This window comes from Cuculus canorus, chromosome 1 (genome assembly GCF_017976375.1).
Source record: "Cuculus canorus isolate bCucCan1 chromosome 1, bCucCan1.pri, whole genome shotgun sequence".
Lineage (NCBI taxonomy): Eukaryota > Metazoa > Chordata > Aves > Cuculiformes > Cuculidae > Cuculus > Cuculus canorus.
In genome coordinates, this window is record NC_071401.1 from 114,774,216 (window position 1) to 114,786,984 (window position 12,769).

At 37.6% G+C, this 12,769-nt stretch overlaps 1 protein-coding gene across 1 annotated transcript in view; it reads left to right on the forward strand.

The window, feature by feature from the left end:
• The first annotated feature begins 732 nt into the window (after positions 1 to 732).
• GUCA1C (guanylate cyclase activator 1C) overlaps positions 733 to 12,769 on the forward strand; it is a 147,888-nt gene continuing 135,851 nt past the window's right edge. Inside the window, exons 1-3 of the mRNA XM_054052900.1 lie at positions 733 to 899; positions 10,666 to 10,739; positions 12,232 to 12,386. The gene's annotated coding sequence lies outside the window, so the exon portion shown is untranslated. The remainder of the gene's footprint in view (positions 900 to 10,665; positions 10,740 to 12,231; positions 12,387 to 12,769) is intronic.

Sequence of the window (12,769 nt, forward strand, 5' to 3'; positions counted from 1 at the left end):
TACTCCTAAATGCAAAATTGCCAACTGTAGTACTTCATTTTAAACAATTATTTTTAATTAAGAAAAAAAATATCTCCCAATTTATTCTGTTTGGAAAATATCTTTTGCAATTTATTTAAATTCATGCAATGCTTTGGTCTGCTCAAAACTGCATATTTTGCAAGGTTTTATTTGCCAGAAATATTTGACTCAGCTCAAATGACATGAGGTCGTATAACCTTTTTCTTTGACTCAATATGGACCCAGTAGGTGAATTATTGTGCCTCTTTTTGTACCAGTGATGTAAAAAGTTATAGCAATAACGCATACCTCTGTGATGGGAGGGTAATGGCTGATTTCTACAACCAGTGTGCCACCTTTTTCTGAAGCTGCTATCAAGTGGTCTCTTGATCCATCTGTGCTGTTTCTTCCGAGCTTCTCAGTAGGCTATTCACAGCCCAATTTTCTTATGGTTTCATCACAGTAACATAATAAATCCTCTCCTCCTGCACAAAACCAGATGATGCTAAAATTCTAGATGCTGCCACAAACTTACATATTTTCTCTTGGCTTTGAATTTCTTTTTTTTTTTTTTCCTAAATTTGAGAAGTTTTCAGTAGAAGGTAAGTATTTAATGAGGGCAGTATAGCTCAATCTTATTTTTCTATACTTTCCCACCTCTTTGTCCTCCATTCTGAGTTTTTTTTTCAAAAAATTGACTCACTTCCATAATTTCTTTGTAATATATTCTGTCCACCCCTTTTTCTCCAGTATTTCTAGGAATTCATGCTGCCTTCTTAATTGGCCTGTCATTTATGGACTGCACCTGTAAGCCTTTGGTGGTAACCATACTGAATTCTGATGAACAAAGCAGAAAATTTCAAACCTGCAATACTTTGGAGACAATGAGCTTTCTGCAGGTGAGATACAATTGTTATTATTCGTGCCAGTTACTAAATTGTACTTTCTCACCAAAAATACATAGGGAATTATGTATTTCTAGTGTGAGTTTAATTTGGTCAGCTCAATCTATTACATCGATGACAGAGTTAAATTAATCTTATCACATAGGTAGCTACAATTTAAGACAAATTGAAACTAGATTAATCAAGGGCAAGATTCTATCATAAAATCCTGGCCTGACTCATTGCTTAAATAGTTTTATAAATATTTATTTTTACAAAATGAAGACAATGGTATTGAAGAGCTCTAGTCCTTTTTCACTCCTGTGAAGTCAGAATCTAAGCTTATCTCTCATGAGAACAATTATCTCTTTTCCTTCCTATTCACGAATACTTACTTCTTCAACTCAAGGCACATAAGTAGGTCATTCCAAATGGCTATGGACTCTGAAAGCAGTTAAGTATGTGGGTGTAATTTCTTCTCAGAAGCTGAGACAATGCTATTTACTGACAACATTTGTGTCATTTCTACTATACTTGGTACATATCTGTGACAAAGTTTCTGCAAACTTATGTTATTTTTATCTTAAAGTTGCCTATAGCATCCATGACTATAATATTCCTTGCCTGACCAATGTTTTCGATAGTAGAGCTGAAAGAGTTAATGTGTTAGGGTAGTAGGCCCATTAAATTTACTAAAAACAAAGCTGGATGAAGCATCAACATCATTTCCCTGACATTCCTTCTTTTCAGTCTTTCCACATGATTAATATCTTTTGGTAGAGCTCTACTAGAATACTCACTATTTGTCTTTCTCTTTACTCTCAACAAGAACATGAAAGTATATGTCTAAGAGCACAAGTTCAGGGGAGGCACAGCTTGTTACCTCTCGGAGGCCCTCAAGAAACTGCTTGCTTCCTAGTGTTCACATATTCCTACTTAAAGTGTCATCACAATGCCATGAGGAGTGTATTGCTGTTAAACAAGTCGCCCTTAACTTAAGTCAAGCTTAGATGGATCCAATTAGGAGTTTGCTTACAATGTGCATAATAGAGAACATCATTTAAAATAATGACAAAAGATGCATATGGAGTAAAGAGGAAGCTGCCCCGTTAGTCTGTTCATGCTACAACCAAACAAAAATATCCCCTTCTATATTAGCCAATTTGTTCATACTGCTTATTGGCTCAAATACTCAGGAAGGCATTATTTTCCTGTGCGCTCATGAGAACCAGTGGATGCAGAACCTTCTAAGTCAATTGCATTAGACTTTGTACCTGGTTCTCCTGGGTTCCCACTCTGCTTCTCCTTCCTTTTCTTATTAAGTGTAGACTAATACAATAATGAAATGATCTAGCTCTTTTTCCAGGAAACGATTACTGAACATCTACCCCTTTTAGAAAGTCTAATGTAACTTTTGACAGATCAGGCGCTCTCTCTAAACATGACTGTCTGTATTAAACTCATTAAGGACATAATACTTTCCTCGGTTCCCCTGTTCTCACAGCCTCTCAGCAAGTATATTTTGCTGTGCAATGTCTCAGGCTATTGAACATTGTATTTTATTATCAACTAATAAATGCACAGACATACTCCAGGCAAACAATATCCATTTAATGAGTACATGCCTTCCATTACTGGTCGTTCATTTAGAACTGATATCCTGTCAATCAGACATTCTAGAATGAGAGTCACTGGATTTCAGGCGGAAAAACTTATAGCTGGAGGAAACCATAACTGAGGCTTTCATGCAGAAAGATCTATAATGCCAAAAGACAACTGTTGAGTGAGCTTTGACAGTCTTAAATTGCTCTGTCTTCCTCTCACTAGTATACTGCTCAACATACAGAACTGGAGCATCACAGCAACCTTGTCAGATTTACACAGTTGTAGAGACTAGTAATGTAACGCCTTATTTGACAGTTCAGACAGAAAAGTCTGCAACTTCAGGGTCTCTTTCACTACACAAAACCAGAATCATATTGACTCACAAAAATAAATAAAAATAAAAAAAAAAAGATTATTCCAGCAATGCACACTCTTGAAGAAGTCAAAAAAAGTGAAACACCAGTCGCACCTTCATGCTAAACCCTGAAAGATTTCCAGGCTCTCATCTGTGTGAATTGAAGTCTTAGTTCTGGCAGTGACTCTGCTCATGTCTGTTTTGTAGAAAAATGCCTCTAGCAGAAGAGGATTTTACTGTAATTCCTAAATCAGAACAAACTAGGAAATAACACCTCTCTTTGTGTCAATGTCTAACATTACCCAGGATGTGTGAGCAGAGAACATTACTTTGGATGCTGGCACTTGCAATGGCTCAGACTACAGAACTACTAGCTTTACTGTAAAATTGTACCTTCTTTTATAGCATCTTCAGTTTTAATGAAGATGAACTGTGACAAATCTACATGGAGTAATGGAAATGCCATAGAAATCACTGTTTGAACACAAAAAGCTTTTTAAAAAGTCACAAAAGGACTGAGGGAGCCATGAGTGCATTTTCTACCTAATATTTTGGCTTTGCTCCATGGAACCTCCTGCTATCAGCAGGGAATGAAAAATTGCAGTTGACATCTACACCTGGCATTTGTCTCCATTAATGGTTAACGCAGGGACTGTATTCTCTTGGCATAGTCTCCACCCGTCAGCTATTGTTTAAGAGAAAAGAGAACAGGGAAAAAACAAATAGCTTCAGGCTTCCTTATTTTAAAGCAAGTTTTGAGTGAAATCTGTAGGCAAGGGCCAAATCCACAAAATTAAGGAAACAATGATATCATAGCCCCGTTTGTCTCATCTTCAGATCTGCCGTTCCATCCACTCACCTGTTGCATAAATTTTCTGCCTGTCTTTTCATATGAGGATCTAGAAATCAGTTTTTTAATTTGTCCCATCCTTGTGCACAGGTGTGTTTTTAAATAGAGAATATACTTCTACATCTCTGACTCGGAACACAAAATACTGCTGAAAGCCAGAGCCTGAAGAGTGCTTCTCTTTGCTATGGGAACAGCCCCTTTGTGGAAATCTAATGAAGGAGTAAAGCTCAAAGGTAGCTCCTTTGTGTGTTTTTTCATCCTCAGAGGAACATCACGTAGGCTGCTGGCAGTAGGCCTGGTATGGATGTAATTTGTCTCATATTCCTCATCTCCTCCTAACCCAGAGATGCTCTATAACATCCTCAGGGTTCACTCACGCTCTATAACATCCTCAGGGTTCACTCGCGTCATGATCATGTTCAAGAGCTTTGTCCTGAAAGTTAGGGTCTTTTTTTTCCATTGAGCAGGAATGGCTGCAATTTAAGGAGACAAAGCAAAAGTATCACATGGGCTAGCTTTTAAATACGTTGATGTTAGAGTTTCTCCATATCACCTTCTTTGCTTCATAGGTGCACACATTCTACGTCTACTTATTGTAGCTACCAGAAGTACTTCTCAGCTTCTAGATTCGTTTGCATGCTAGAGCAGTAGCACAGCTCTGTAGTTTTTTGGGCAATCATTTCCACTATACAATGAAAACGTGTGCCTTGCTCTTCCCAGGGAAATGGGGCATGCTCTAGTCCCCTCCCATGGCTGAGACATGCTTGCCCAATGACAGGCGATACTCGATTTTCTACTGCGGCAAGTTAAAACGTCTTTCAAAGACAGTATAGAATGTGATAAAAGAAATAACAAGACTAAAGTCTGGGCCAACCCTATTGCTGAGTAGAAAGGCAAAAGAGTTTTTATAGCAACAGATAAAAGAGAGTTTTTTTAACAAGTGCCAGCACCTGAACCTTAGAAAGCTGATATAGCTGTAACTGTGAGAAATTCTAAATGTTACTTTTCAGGCTTACATGCCTTTGCTCTCCTTGCACTTTAAGCTGACCCAAGCTGAGTGCCTGTGTTACTGTCATCACAGGCCAAAGGTTTTAAGACTTGTTGGGGATCCAAGCATATATCAGTCCAGCTGATGGACTACTTTAATTGAGGCACACAGCTCTTATATTAGACTTGTTCACACAATACTTTGAACTTCACGTGGACCAAGTATGCATCTGACTACAAGGCACTGTGCAGGCATACCCTGACTGAATTTACTTTGGGGAAATATTTCCCTCTTGTTCTGCTCTCAGTAACAGTGCTCTGAAGATCAGAATGAGCTAAAGCAGAGCAGTAGCTGCTATTTGTCACTGTGCCACCTCTCTACTCGGCACAGGACAAATCTAACCTACTCAGTAATAACCAAACACCAGCTCCCTGAGCCCAGATTTGCACTAGCATTCCTGCCCCTAGTAACGCATGGTAGTAGTAGTTATTACAAGAATAGGAGTTTTTCTAGCACACATAAAACCAGAAGGGATCAGAAATAGCCACAAATAAGGCAGGGATAAATACAAGTACCACTAGAAACCAATCAGTTATTTGACCTGAGGTTCACATTTTTGTAAACATGTATCTTGGCAACATATCATTCAGTTTCTCAATACGATGCGATGCAAGCTCTTTCCCATTTATCTCAGCTGCCTTGTTGTGTTATGTTATAAATGATTACTGTTAATTCTGTGTTTAATTGTGCTTAGCATAATTTATTTGCTATTCAGTGATTTTAACTGTTGTACATAAAAAAATATAGTTGTTTTCTCTTCTGCTTCTCATCTGTGGATGCTGAAAGCAGCTGGACCTGTTCCATGCGAATGGAAATAATTATGAGCATGTACAACAAATACATTAATCTCAAGAAGTTGTCTTGCATAGAGCTATTCCTGGAGTATTCTTCATGAATTGTGTTCCTCTTTTCTGCCCCTCAAAATTACTTCCTTTTAATTTTCCAGCACAAACCTGTTTTCTATGAACCTACCTCCTTCCTCTTACTGATGGGGATTAGAATCAAAATGCACTTTAACTAAAGCTGGCAGTAATAATTTACTTCTTAAACCAACTCGCCTGTCCCAGATGTTCGGGAGGAAAGTTTTCAAATACAATTGGAACATTGAGACCATTTCACACAATGCGAACCTAAAAAAAGAGCAATTTTGTTCCACATACTTGCCCTTTACTTCTTCAATACATTTATCCTGGGTTCCATATCAGAACAATCAGGGCTTGTGTATTTTATTTTGTGCAGTTTTATAGTCTGAAAATAATCCATGTTTATTCTGCTATACTTACTTTATTTTCTTCTTGGTTTTGCTTTTTAATTCATAAGTAATTTGTCAGGCCTTTAAACAGACTATCAGTAAACTCTGTTCCATTGGTGCCTAAAGGTACTGCTTGCCCTCAAAGTCACTGTCTGATGAAGTTCAAATCTTATTCTCCAGTGCTCTCAAAGTTCTTGAGCAGGTAGAGTCCACATATAAAACCAAGCACAGACCAGTGTGCTGAAGTCAGGAGGCAACTGTGAAGTGTGTCATGATGGCTTTCAAAAATGACAGCAAAATTCAGACAGCATGGCAATAGTTGTGTACATATTTCATTACATGCGCATTACTGTACATATTTCAAGAGGCTGCTTATCCATGCCCTTTCAAGCCTGAGCACGGGGATTTATGTGCATAACCTTATGATATGGTTAATGAACTTCCTGAGATCTGCAGACAAAAATTGTTCCTCAGCCTCGAAATCAAAGCTGATAAGGCCTGCATCATTTCTTTTTAAATACAGCTGGGTTTGATATCAGGGAAATTTTCCAGCTTATCTATATTCAATTTGTGTTACTTCTATGTCTTATTTATCACAAATACATTTGCCTATGTGAAAAATGAGGCCAGCATTTGATCAGTGCTTAATAGAAGCCTTTGAGGATCTCTCAGCTATTGTTCACTGTTATCTGCCAGCAGAATAACGAAGTAGAAGAGGGTACATGCGTTGTATCTCATGTGATTAGTCTTCTAATGCTGGAATGCAGGGAAGAACACAGTCAGCAATCAGCTAAAATACACCTCTGGGTAAATACATAAAGAGTGCAAGGCTAGTCTGATATATAAAAAAAATACAAAATCAGCAGATTCCTCAGCTGTATATTGTATTTTTATGTATGCATCATACTAATTTACCTTTGGGAAGAATTGTAGAGATTGTATAGAGATGAAGTGTTGAGGAAAGGAAATTAAGAAAGCTTGGTGTGGTTATTATTGAATATTTACTCCAATGAGATTTTGCAAAGGTACGCCTCAGGCAGTAATGGGAATTATGAGAGGTGAATCATGCTAGAAATTTAAGAATGTATTTGTCACTGTAGGCCCACCTGCACCACCAAAATATGCAGACAAAGAAAATGGCATCCTTGAGAGCTGAGTTGTATCTGCTACTCAGCATCAAAGCAAGATTTTGTGGTTTATCTGAGTTTTGAGTTCTCACTAATTTCTTTGTGAAGATTTTGAGGGCGATACATAGAGCCTTCTGTTCACTTTTGTGAATGGGAGTCAGATCTACACTCTGAATCTCATTAGATTATCAATGCTTTCACATGTACAGCTGGGAACTGGATTTCATGATCCAGGAGGTCCATTACATGTCCATATGAGTCAAAGAAAAACCCCCATAATCCACTATCTGCATGTGCAGATTGATTTTTATGTCTTCTGCTTCCCAGAGGATACTTCTTTTACTTCTAAATTGTCACTAGACCTTGGGCTGGTCTCTATTTTTTAATTATTATAAATTACTGGTAAGAGTTTTTTCAAAACCTCACTGATTTTTTTTTCCCAGAATACTCCAGTATTAGTACTATTGGGAAGGAATTTGCAGTCCACAAAGGAATTTTCACTTGAAGAAGAGACAGGCACCATAGTAGATGTAGCTTGGAAAATCAGCTGATTTTAACTAAGATTGGTAGAGAGGGGCTTCTCTCTGTTCTATTCATTGCTAGTGATTGACCCAGGTACTTCCATACAGACTGTTTTGAACTATGGATACACATAATGCTCATCCCTCTTAATGCTCCCATCAAACTGAAAAGCTATGCAAAGTCTTAGGCTCATATGAATTTAAAACCCTCTGCAGCTTAAAAACATTTGAGAATGAAAAAGATCTTGCTGGGAAGAAAACTTCAGCTACTTTTTCTTGACCACTTCTTACAACGTCACTGAAAGCAACAGTAGGATTTCAATCCTTTTAAATTGAAAAACCTCTTTATGAATTGAGTAGATTTTCTAGTGTCATGGTCCTTAATATATCCCAATTTTGGAACTGCGGAACTAGTTTACTCCACACCTTCACAAACAAATGCACAGAACTCATGGGTTGTGTTCTCAACATCTGGAACTTTTCTGGTGCCTCTTATGACTGCAGCTTGCCGAAAGATTATGAGTAAGTTTAATAGAAACATCTGAGTTCTTCATTCAACATTCCGTATTTTTTACCTCATCCAAAGAACAGATCTGATTAATGGAGAACACTGTTTTGTTGGCATTAGTTTCTAAATTGAAACTGCATGTGGATATAGGTTCAAAATAGAAATTAAGGCAATAATCTATCTTGTAGATGTTCCCTGACCAAATATGATTTTCTTTAAAATATCCTATGTCTCCTTAACTTTGGCTAGATAATAAATTCAAGTAAGAAAAAAAAATTAGCTAATTTAGTAAAGAGACACATTAATTTAATTCCTGTTATTGCATATTTCCATATTAGCAAAGAACAATCTGCATTATTTTTCTAGTATTGTAACTTTTATCTAATATCCTTTCCAGTTCACTAGCATTTTCCAAGGTGAAAATCTCAGCTGTTTTCTGTCATAGTCTCCCACCTAGGAAGAAGATTTAAGATCAGCTATGTCAGCAGTTTGTCCTTGCTGGCATTGAGATTATGTTTTCTTTCCCCCCTCCCTGTGTATCCTAATGCCTCTTTCTTTTCTGTGCCACAGCTCTGCTTGTGAACCAGCCAAGCAAAATTAAAGCTTCCAGGCTTTCTAGCAACAGGAGTCCTCTAGGCAAAGTGGATTGCGTTTCAAAACAGTCCTAAGTTACTAGCAAAAATCTTCCTGTTTGATTATGGAGACCTTTGCACAAATGTGGGAGTGGCAGGGGTTTGCACTAAATCTGACACAAGATGAGAAGGACATGTAAAATGAAAGGCAAGTAACTGCTCAGGTGAATGTGGCAAACTCCATTCTGGTTCTTCACTGACTTCAAACTCTGTGACTTGAGAGCATAGAACTTCATGCCATCCTAATCAGGATGCAAGAGGAAGGAAATTATTTACATCTTTGTTTAGTATTCTGTAGAACTTGTAAGTCCTACAAGAGTATCAGCAAGATCCATGGACCCTTCTAAGGAAAAAGGAGAGCTAAAGAAGCACGATGATAATTTAATGCATAGAAATGCTGGACAAGTATAGTTCTGCCTAATGAAACTGCTGCTGTTGTATCAGGCACTGTTTTAATTTGACTCCAGGAGCAGATGATAGTTCTTGCATTTGCCCTCTTTCTGGGTGTCTTCTGGGGAGTTTTAAATGTATAGTTAATGCAGCATGGAAATGTGCACTACCCATCTTATTAAAATTTATCATGGCATTAGCTTTCAAAAATGAGTAACAAGTTGAAGATAATACTGGGCGGGGGGGGGTATTTCTGTGATGATCTCCATCATACAAAGCATTGAAATTTATCTTAATATTATTTTATCAGAGCTTTTTAATTACTGTGGCAGATAAGCGGGACTGCCCATTATCTTTGCAGAGCATTTGTATTAATAATGTCACACAACTTGCAATGATTGCTACAGAATATCCTGTCCCTGTTAAGAGCATAACTTAGGCTGATAGGCAAAAACCAGTATTCTGTAGAGCAGATCGTTCCCTGTCCTCTTCCACTGGGCTTCCAAGTCACAGCTATTTTTCTCAATTAAACCAGAGCCTTCCCTTTGGCAACATAACCAAAGGAAACATATAAAATCCCTCCCTGAGTACACCAATAATAAAAAGTTCTGAATGCATGCATGGTAGCCAGAAAATTAGTCACCTTTTTGGTTTAAAGCAATCTTGCTGTTTATAGAATGCAAGACAAGATCATTTTGTAATCCAAAACTGTTTTCAGTTACTTACTAGACACTTCTTTGGGATGGGTTTTGTTAGTTTGGTTTTGGGTTTTTTTGATTTAGATATGTAATATAATGCCAGCAATTTATTTTGAAGTGCTGCTTTAACACTTTGTTTCTTAATAGGATATTCATAGCTATAATAAGGGGTGAAAAAAGAAGAAAGAGTTCATATCCCATATATTCTCGCTTACCTGCCATCCTCAAAAAATTAAAATGTCAAGTACTAAGACTGGATCTGAATTAGAAGTAGTGATAGTCTTCTTGTAATGCTACAGAACACACCAAAGACCTTTGTGTGTTGTTCTTGGTCCAGAGTGATATCCAGTGATATTTAAATATTTCAGGCAGGAGTGATTTTTTTTAGTGAATAAATAACTAAATAATTATTTACTGGTTTATTTTTTTTCTACATGATTCTGCAGTTTATCTGTGGGAGATCCCATCTCTGTATTCAGAGCACACATAATGAAACAATGAAGAAATTCAGGGACCGCAGGAACACCACAAGAAATAATACCCTATTCAGCTTGTAATGAGATTTTTAAAGAACTGCTGAGAAGACTTCAAATATCTATATTGCCTGCAAACTAGCTTTTGTCCTTGAATTATCTTGACTTCATTCAACTCAGGACAGTTCAATGTTTGCATTATAACTTCACAACGCTCAGAATCAGATGCAGAAAAGGGTCATTAGGATCTATTGCAGCCTCTCTTCTTTGCTGTTTAAATCATTATTGTCACTGAAATCATATTTTTTTCTTGCTTTCCTAGCCTGGATAAAGATTTATTAAGCTGGCGTTAAAAAAAAAGCAACAGCTACAAGAAACAAGCCACACAGCCTGAAGGTAAGAAGGCTTCTGGTTTTGGAAGCTGGTAGATTTGAGTCCTGGTATTCATGACAAAATATGGCAGGAGTATCTTTGTCACTTGGAAGTGACTTCTACAAGCAAGTGTAGAATTGCTAGTAAGGATGTCCACTTGAGTCTCCCATGCATGAAAATATATGTCATTTATGAGACAGTCAAGTTTATGACCTTAAGAAGCTGCAGCTGCGCGCTGTGAAGCATGAATAGTCTTTTGGGATGCTCATACAAAAGGGAAAATATTAGGCTGAACTCTTAGATGCATCTGTTCGCTATTTTCCTTTGAAGTCTGAGTCTTAGATCCTATTCAGACAGTTGAAGAAAAAAACCCAATAAATATTTCTCCTAATTTAAAGAGCAAAATTGATTGTAGTTTTTATAAGGAAAGTTTTAAGATTGTCTGCTGAATAAAGAGAAGTGCCTTATCAGAGGGAGAAGTTAGGAACTGTATGGCCAGTGGTAGAGTGCTAAAAAACAGGGTTTACATAACTGAAGATGCCATTACTTGCTAATTGTAGTGCAATAAATAACATAATAATAAATATGAGAATCATTTAACATTTACCAGAAATAACCCATACAATAATTTGTTTGCTCAAATATTTGTTTTAAAAATATTTGTACAGTTCTTTGTGGACACAGTATGGGCGTCACGGAAATAATTTGCAGACCAAAGTAGAAATGGCATTGTCCAGAAAAAAAAAAAAAAAGAGATAACAAACAGTAATTGCAGATTTTTGTGGTGTTAGGTGGTTACCGTGACTCAAATAGTTTGGATAGTTGCTAGGAAGTGTGTCTTATCTAAAATTCCATTATTTTAGTGGGGCTTTAATATTACTATTGTAAATTATAGTACTTGGCTTTGAAATATTAGAAACACTCTCCACACAGTCCTCCAAATTTTTAAAGCCAGAACTCTTTCAATACAGTGTTAACTATAGCCTTTTCCTTTCCTCTAAGCAAGTTACTTTGCAGTCTCATCCGCTCTTTAAAGGCTTTTTTTCTCTCCTCGATTTATTCACCTTTTGTCTTTCTCTCCCCTGTTAATCAAGCTCCCCTGTAGATCTTCACGGTCACCTTTTAGCCCTTTGATAAGCATTAGAAAAGGGAAAAGACTTAAAATACTGTCTAAAGTATCACCGGTTGCACATGAGGTAGTGTTCCTTGAAATAAGCAGGGCTGCTCATGTTTGAGAGTCACAGTCTCTCATCAAAACCTCAGGGAAAGCTCTCTGTAGCTGAAATCCTTGTTTGCAACCAGCAAAGCAGTTACTGACAGCAAACTGCAGTGTAGTAGATTATCGAGCTTTAACTTACTCTGTACCAGCTACACTGAAGCTTACATGAAGCTTACCGGCTACTCTTGTGCTTACATGGAGCACATGAGAGGTAGCTCCACTTATTTTGAGCTTTTATCACCTGGAGAATCCTGGGTGCCTGTTTGCAGAGATTTTTGTTTTCCTTTTTCTTGACAGAGAGATTGGAAGAGGATTCACACCAGTATGTTAGCTCAGTGCACCACTCCATATGGCCACACATTCCTCGCTGTTTACAAAATGTTGTCACAAATGAGTTGATGCACTCATACATTTCCTCTGAAATGCTGCGGAGAAAAGAAACCCTCATTCGGGTAGGTTGACCATGATGTACAGCTCTGTGCTGTACAGGGATGGAGCAGGGGCAAAGTGCAAAAAGTGACCTTGAGAAACCTAACCACAGCACAATACAGGCTGCTATGAGGAAAATCAACTTCATCTCAGCTAGACCCGGTACACACACCAGGGATGTTCAGTTCACAAAGAAATGAAATAAATAACCCATTCCACCTGATCCTATCTGCACCCAGTCCTAAAAACTTTTCTGTGAGATCCTCAAACCAACTTGTCAGTTTTCTGTGCCATTTATGGCTGGACATTTTCTGCACACCAACTTCTGCCCTAATTGGTGACACCTGTACAAACACAGTTGGCAGTGTGGTTTGGGTTGCATTGACTTCGTCCTTATGTTTACTTA